The sequence below is a fragment of the Podarcis melisellensis genome (genome assembly GCF_964234715.1).
Source record: "Podarcis melisellensis genome assembly, chromosome: 7".
In the NCBI taxonomy this organism is placed as follows: domain Eukaryota; kingdom Metazoa; phylum Chordata; class Lepidosauria; order Squamata; family Lacertidae; genus Podarcis; species Podarcis melisellensis.
In genome coordinates this window covers 58,637,525-58,645,223 of record NC_138539.1, presented here as the reverse complement: position 1 = coordinate 58,645,223, position 7,699 = coordinate 58,637,525, and the positions used below count along the sequence as shown (strand labels likewise).

The window sequence follows — 7,699 nt, the reverse complement described above, 5'->3', positions numbered from 1 at the left end:
ATAACTTGAGAAATAATAATTGTGTGAACTCTGTGACAAGTTCACATCACAGAAATGTGGAATAGAGCTGCTACCCGACATGGAACGTCAATTAATAAAACAGTGAATGTACCCTGAATTTTATTTACGTTGTAGATGGGAGTTGAACCCAAACCTAATGAAGGAAATAATGTGATCTGTCAAAAAGAAAAGAAATGAAATGACAGTCCTATTTCTTGATTCACACTAGTACATTTTGAAATGTATTTTACTGGCTTTTCTATTAATAGGTATATTCACTATGAGCTATATGTTTTCTTTATGAACTGGGGAGGAGTGGGGAGCCTAGTATCTTAAAATCTTTCTCAGGACAAAGGGAGCTAATCATCAATACATTTAAATGGTAATTATTAAATTTTCATTTTCAGTCTTTCATTGCGGTGCATTTTGCATTTTCCTGTCCCTTTCCTTTGAAAATAGGTGCAGAGATCAAGCTGATATTTCTACTTTAAATCTAGAATTGTGTTCCAAACATGAGTACCAGATTTTGTTCCAATGTCTCAGTTTTCAAGGAAATATTGCATTAAAAATAAATAAATATAAAAAGAGTGAATCCCAAATAAATGAGTTTAAATGGAAAGCATAATTTTGTCAGACCAATAAGCTTGTTTGCAAAGAACAGGTCCTGCTTTCTGAAAGCTCGATATGTGGAAATTCACTTATCCGAACATGAATAATTATGCCGAAACATTGCTACACACATGGCTAATTCAGATATCCAAACAGCCAGAGTTTGCCCACTTCCTTACTTGTTTCTGCTTTGCCAGTTGACGGCAGTCATTTTCAGGCAAAAACCATGGAGAGAGGGAAGGGGGAGAGAGAGATTGGATAAATCAGAGAGCAGGATAGATAAGGCAAATAGGTTTTTCCATTGTCTCTCTTTTGCTGGTTGGCTGCAGCCATTTCAGGAAGAAACTATGTTAGGAGAGGGGAGAGAGATCACAGATTAGGAATGTTCCCATAGGAAATAATGAAAATTGTCAGCTTGTTATCCGAACACTCGTCTAACAATCAATGTAGTGGGAACACACTGTTTTTGAAACATGGGACCTGCATGTACTCAGAAATAAGTCTCATTGAGCTGAATGATGTGCCTAGGACTGAACCTAAGTCCCATTACTTTCAATGAGCATGTCAAACCATTTCTCTGGTTAAATAACGTTATTATTTATAGATAGACAATGCAACCATCTGCTTGTCTTTGGACATAAATTTGTCTATGTGGATTTTCAATCACAATTCCATTCAAGGCTCATATTTCTGAAAGAATGTAGAACCCATAAAGCACAAATCTGAGGCATATAATACCAATTTATTGAATGTCAGTGCATACTGACCTCCTATTACAAACACTGGCAGATGGCCACTGCTTCAGTGCTCAAGAGTGGTCTGAATAGCAAATCAAGCAGTGACGTAGCTTGGTGTTGTGTGTGTGTGTGTGTGTGTGTTGTGTTTGCCTCATCATCATTGCCCATAGCAACACTCATTGGTATCTATATGAACATGGTGACCAGTCCCTTTGCAGCACAACAAAACTATTGGAGGTCCCATGGATACCTTATCCTGCTCTCTCAAATCTACCAAGGATCAAGGCTGGCCTGCTGGTGGGAAGAGAGAAGCACATTCCTAAGAAAGGAAGCAGCAGCATTAGCCGGTTTCCCATCGGAGCCATGAAAGGCAGCAAAGAATGGTAGTGGTAATTATTTTCATCAAGCGGCTACAGTCCTCAGTCTCACAGAAGGAAGCCCGTGACTAACTACATCCCTAAACTGGTCCCTTCATCTATAGTGCGAGCACATCTTAGCCCCGAAGCAGCCCAGTAGCGAGAGCATACATTAATCTGAGCGCTGACCTTTTCCTAAATGCTTTCCATTGTTAATGCTTTCTTAACTTCATTGCCACCAGCTTCTTCAAAGATTCCACAGAGTTAATGTTTCCATTCCTTTTCATTTGTTGGTAATGATGACCAGGCTCTACACAGCTGTGAGGAGCTGAAAGGAACAAGGATAAACATTGCCCACTGTTCTCTTATCTCTGTTCATTCTTTGGCACGGAAGTGGGCCTGTACAGTATGTTGCTGTTCAGAGGATGTGGTGACATTTTCCTTCCATCGCTGAAGAAGTTCTTTACAAAGCAAGTTCTCTCCCTCGCTCTCTCTCTCTCTTAAAAAATACAATTTCCTTCAGTGAAAAGCCAGCCCAGTTTTTCCTTGGCATAATGTACATAGCTGCACACTCAAAACGTATCACAGACAAATGGCTAGATCATGCTGAATTATTTTACGATTCAATTATCCCAAGGTAGCCAGGGCTCATCTGCAGTCATGATGAGCTAATGCTACTTGCCTGTCTTTCAAGCACGTAGATTTATTCTCAGCTGAAAGGTAGCTGTCGCATTGTTTTGAAGATCTACTTGTACGGACAAAGCACACACCCTCCAATGTTCCTCAGATGAAAACAGCGACATTTCTCTCTCACTGCCCCCAACTGACCCTCCCCAGCCACCCATTTTTGTGTGTGCCCACCCCCCACAGAACATTTCCTATCAGATGAAGGGCAAGTGCCATGACCATGACATCAACAGGACACAGTGTGCATGCCCTCTTAACCTTAATCCCGATTTGATTTCATTTTATTCTTTGGTAGATTTACAAGAAGAAAAACACACACCAATAAATAAATTTTAGAAATGGGCAAGATTAGACATGGGCACACAAAGCAATTATTATTATAAAAAATCAAGACTCCTTGCTACATGTCGCTATTTCAACCACTCAGATACTCTTATACTTTGATAATTATCATTGTGTATGTGTGTGTGTGTATTGCATTCTGTTAAAAATAGGTTTCTCAGTGTAGTGGACAAACAAGTACAGTGGTACCTCGGGTTAAGTACTTAATTCGTTCCAGAGGGCCATTCTTAACCTGAAACTATTCTTAACCTGAAGCACCACTTTAGCTAATGGGGCCTCCCGCTGCTGCTGCAGCACCGCCAGAGCACGATTTCTGTTCTCAAACAGAACTCTCTGAAGCAAAGTTCTTAACCCAAGGTACTATTTCTGGGTTAGCGGAGTCTGTAACCTGAAGCGTATGTAATCTGAAGCGTATGTAACCCGAGGTACCACTGTAGATGCACCATGAATCCCACTGCAGAATTCTGTTGTTGATAGGATTTCTTACAGAGTGACCAAAATCCAAAATGGAACATTTCTCTCTGTTTAATTTGTTTCCCCTTTTGTGTGATTTTTTTTAAAAAAAACAATTTGGCAGCAAGTGAAGAGAGGTTTCCCAGTGTTCTAATTAAAAGCAGTTTCTGAAAGGTTAATCTAATAAATTACAGGATATAGGATTTCACTCTAGTTCTGGATAGTTACGTGAAATTAAAAAAAAAAAAACAGAGAAAAGCAAAGCCAATAAGCCAGGTACGTTAGTGTCTCTCCACTTTTGCTTACCACATGTGGTCTTCTCCAGCATACATGTTCTTATCATTTAGAAATTGGATCGCTGTTTGGACTGCCTGGTAGTGGTTTAGGCACTCGGCAGACAGGTTTCTTTGGAACTGTGTTAGGATTGTGATCCATATTACAAATTTAACAGACACATCCAAATATACCATATGTTTTCCGTATGATTTGCTCCCCTTCACCATTTATTTTACTAACTTACATTGTCTTTAGATACTTATTGTTACTTAATTATGTTACTTAAAACATGGGATCTGTTATTATTAACAGCTGTAGCACACTGGATGTTGAATTTGTATTATATATCATTTATTCATTCATTTTGTGAAACACCTTCCATAATATATCTCCCAAGGGTGATGTATGTTCCATCTTTAGAAACAGCAAAAATGCTTTTGAAAATAGTATAAGAACAACCAAGTACAGGCATGAAAACAATGCAGAACAAAACCCAAAGCAATGACCTTTCCGTCTACTTGGAAAAGCTTGTTGAAACAAAAACATTTTCAATTGTTTCCGGAACATAGAGATAGTGAGAGCCTGTCATATCTCAACAGAACTGCTGCTCCACAGAACAGCAGTAGCCAACTTTGAAAGTCCTGCTCTGAGTTGCTGTAGAGAGGGCTTCTGATATTTTAGGGACTTTACAGGAGACAATCTCCGGCAGAATGCAGTGACCTTGATTGACAGCCAATGCAAATCCCACGAAAAAGATGCTATCATATGCTGACGACAGTTTGCCCACCACAAGCAACCTTGCTTCCACGTTCTGTACATTCTTGTTGAGATATGGAAAAAGTTTAGAGATTTCTGCTGAAATATGAAGCAGTATACAGTGGTACCTCGGATTAAGTACTTAATTCGTTCCAGAGGTCCGTACTTAACCTGAAACTGTTCTTAACCTGAAGCACCACTTTAGCTAATGGGGCCTCCTGCTGCCGCCGCACCACCGGAGCACAATTTCTGTTCTTATCCTGAAGCACTATTTCTAGGTTAGCGGAGTGTGTAACCTGAAGCGTATGTAACCTGAAGCATATGTAACCCGAGGTACCACTGTAGTTATATGGCATCCCACACAACATATACTTTTGCATACAGCAGCCCCCTGGACAGCAGATGCTATGGGGAGGTATTGTAGGAGAAAGTTGTGAGTGCCATACAACCTGCCATACAGCCTGCTGCCCCATCACCAGTGCTGATGTCAGATTCAGCTACCAGTCCAATCGGAAGGGGGACACATATTGTCTTGTCATTTTACCCTAGTGACAAAATGTCCTGAGTTAGCCCTGCACATATCACTTTGCAGCTTTCCAGGTGTTGCTGGATTACAGATCTCATGACTCCAATTGGCCATGATGACCTGGGTGGAGGAACGCTCAAATCCAGCAACACATCTGGAAGGCACCAGGTTCCCCATCCCAGCCTTACAACATGCAGGTGTCGTTGCAGTTCCATTCTGCTCATTGTCAAGTATTTTCAATGGGCATTTAGCTGATTTTTACAAGAGACAAACAATTCAGATATTGTACCTGAAGGTGCAGAAGGGGAAAGGGAAATTGCTCCCTCCCCTAACCTTCTTATCATTTTCTAGCTCTCCTCTCAATCCTTTCTCCTTTGTCAGCACCTTTCTTGAATTAAAATGCTCAGACCTCCTGAACCCAGGGTTCTAAATGAGGTCTTCCCAGTGCGATCAAAAATGGCACAATTGCTTCCTGAGTGTTGAATATAATCCTTATGTTAATTTGCCCAAAATGGCCTTGACCTTTAATGGCATGTTCAACAATGATTTTCAATGTCCTGTGAATCTTAGCGCATATTGAAAATTATATTTTGGAGAACAGTCCCCTGCATCGGACTACCACAGTGTCCCCAAAGCGCCTGAAGCATCCAGATAACAATTACATTAAACTGAATAATTGCAAATGATTTGGAGAATAAAATCTTCCATTTCTAATGCTTTTCAGCATAAGGTTCTGCCTGTACGTTCACACCATGGCACACCTGTTGGAGAAAAAGAAGGCTTGGTGCTCCAAGAAGCTAAGGAAGGCCAAGCAAGGAATCTTAATTTTCAACAGCGGTGGAAGGAAGTTGTCAGGCAAAAAATCCAGTGAACCTGCAGCCAGATACAAGAAGAAGCAGCCTGTTAGGTCCATGAGCTCACTGGGAGAGAGGGAATCCACAGGGAAAGGCTTGAGCATGTGGAAGTGTAGGCCTTGCCGTAGTTTGGGTGGCAGCCGTCACTGTCCCACAATGCCACATAAACTGAAAATTACTAGCTCTGCAGTGAAATAGTATCCATATCCAAAATGCATGCTTTACTGGACTGGGATCTGAACAAATGAAATTAAACGTATTATATAAATAGTTAAAAAAGCAAGATGATTGTATTGACAACAGCCAGCAGCAGTACCAACAACAAAGATCTCCCAGCCTTATTAAAATCCAGCAAGGCTAAAAAGTGAAACGGAACACACTCTCGAATGAACAAATACGCAGGCAATTACATACAAAAAGTTGTCGTCGTGGCTGCCAGGATCAAGTCTCAAATCCGAAAATACAGCTGTAGAATAAAGGCAGATTCTGACGATCAAAACCATATTCAATTATCGTATCTATGTTGTTTCTCGCTTTCTGTGGTTAAGAAGCTATTATTAGGCTCCCTTGATTTCTCTGTTGCTTTTTTCGTTTTTAATAGAAAATCTCCAAGTAATGCCTCTATATCACATTCCCAAAAGCAAATGTGGACTGCAGTCTATTTGATTATTAGTTTCCCAGAACACTCTGTCCAGTCCTGTTTTGTTCTCTTTAATATAAAGCACAGACTTTGGCTGAACCCACATGAAGCACTGCCCTAATTCCTGTTCCCCCACCCCACCCCTCCATGCCAGCAATAATCATGCCACTTACCCAAGACTGCACTGAGATGCAGAACAATACCCTTAACCTGGATTAAATGGGTGGACACGCAAAACATTTCCTTGAAACACAAACAGGTTCACTCCCTTGTCCTAATGGTTAGAAAATTGCACAGCAAGCCTCTTGTCTGTTGTCAGGTTAACAATCAGTTTAGTTTTTTTCCAGGCTAGATTAGCCATCAAAATGGGAGGAGAGCTGGTAATGAATGTATCTTTAAACAGGTGGAGTAAACACTGGTGCAGGATAAGAAAGTGAGTAGGTTACACAGAGTAAATGGAAGGCAGTACCCAAGAGATCTCTTTTGTCCCTATTCTTACTCTGATAGAGACTGTTTACTTCAAGGTGTGTGTGGCGTTCTCTGGGATTTTCCTCAAGACGCCAAGAAATGTGACTGAGGTGTGTGACACAGGTGTGTGTAGGTATCTAGGTACAAAGCCGTTCCCCAAAGGGCAAACTGTGTGTGTGTTTTATAGGAGTCTGCTATGTTGTTGTTTTTCAGCCACCTTAAAATTACTATTACTATTATTATTATTACTACTACTACTACTATTTTGTACCCCACCCATCTGACTGGTTTGCCCCAGCCACTCTGGGCAGCTTCCAGCATGTATACAAACAAAGTAAAACATTAAACCTTAAAAAGCTTCACTATACAAGGCTGCCTTCAGATGTCTCATAAAAGATATAAAATTACTCATCTCCTTGACATCTGATGGGAGGGCGTTCCACAGGAAGGGTGCTACTACTGAGAAGGCCTTCTGCCCACTTCCCTGTAGCTTCACTTCTTGCGGTTGTAACTTCACTTCTTGCGGTGTGAGAACTGCCAGAAGGCCCTCAGTGCTGGATCTCAGTGTCCAAGCTGAACAATGGAGGTGGAGACGCTCCTTCAGGCATGCAAATCAATCGCAAATGTCTTGTCTTTTATCATCACCAGAATAAATGTGGAATAAAGTTTGGTATTTAAAGAGCAACATCCATGAAAGATGACACAGGTAAAAAAAAGAGAGAAAGAAAGAGGATGGGGGAGCTAACTACTGGACAGCACAATAATGGTGCCCTCAAACCACTATTATTTATATTTTAGTCTTATGAGCCACTGTGGCAGGGAATAATTGTGCAGGGAAAGCCCCTCACTTGTTGCATTGGGCTAACACCAACAATGTAAGTCACTGTCCATGCTGAATGTGCATTGGAGCACACAGGAACTTCAATGGGACTTAGCACATACCTAACCATATAGCTGTGTTCCTTTTGCCTGGCTTGGGAGAACAGCTTCACACA

General features: G+C 41.0%; 1 long non-coding RNA gene across 2 annotated transcripts; it reads right to left on the bottom strand.

Moving 5' to 3' along the window:
- Nucleotides 1-599: 599 nt before the first annotated feature.
- LOC309374327 lies at nucleotides 600-6,283 on the bottom strand. 2 transcript variants are annotated; one of them, XR_014170526.1, is made up of 4 exons: nucleotides 6,011-6,283; nucleotides 5,504-5,615; nucleotides 1,892-2,030; nucleotides 600-954 (listed from the first exon to the last, which is right to left on the bottom strand). It is a non-coding gene; the product is annotated as an uncharacterized lncRNA (long non-coding RNA). The 2 variants fall into 2 exon arrangements; XR_014170525.1 differs by having other exon boundaries at nucleotides 5,504-6,283.
- Nucleotides 6,284-7,699: the final 1,416 nt, after the last annotated feature.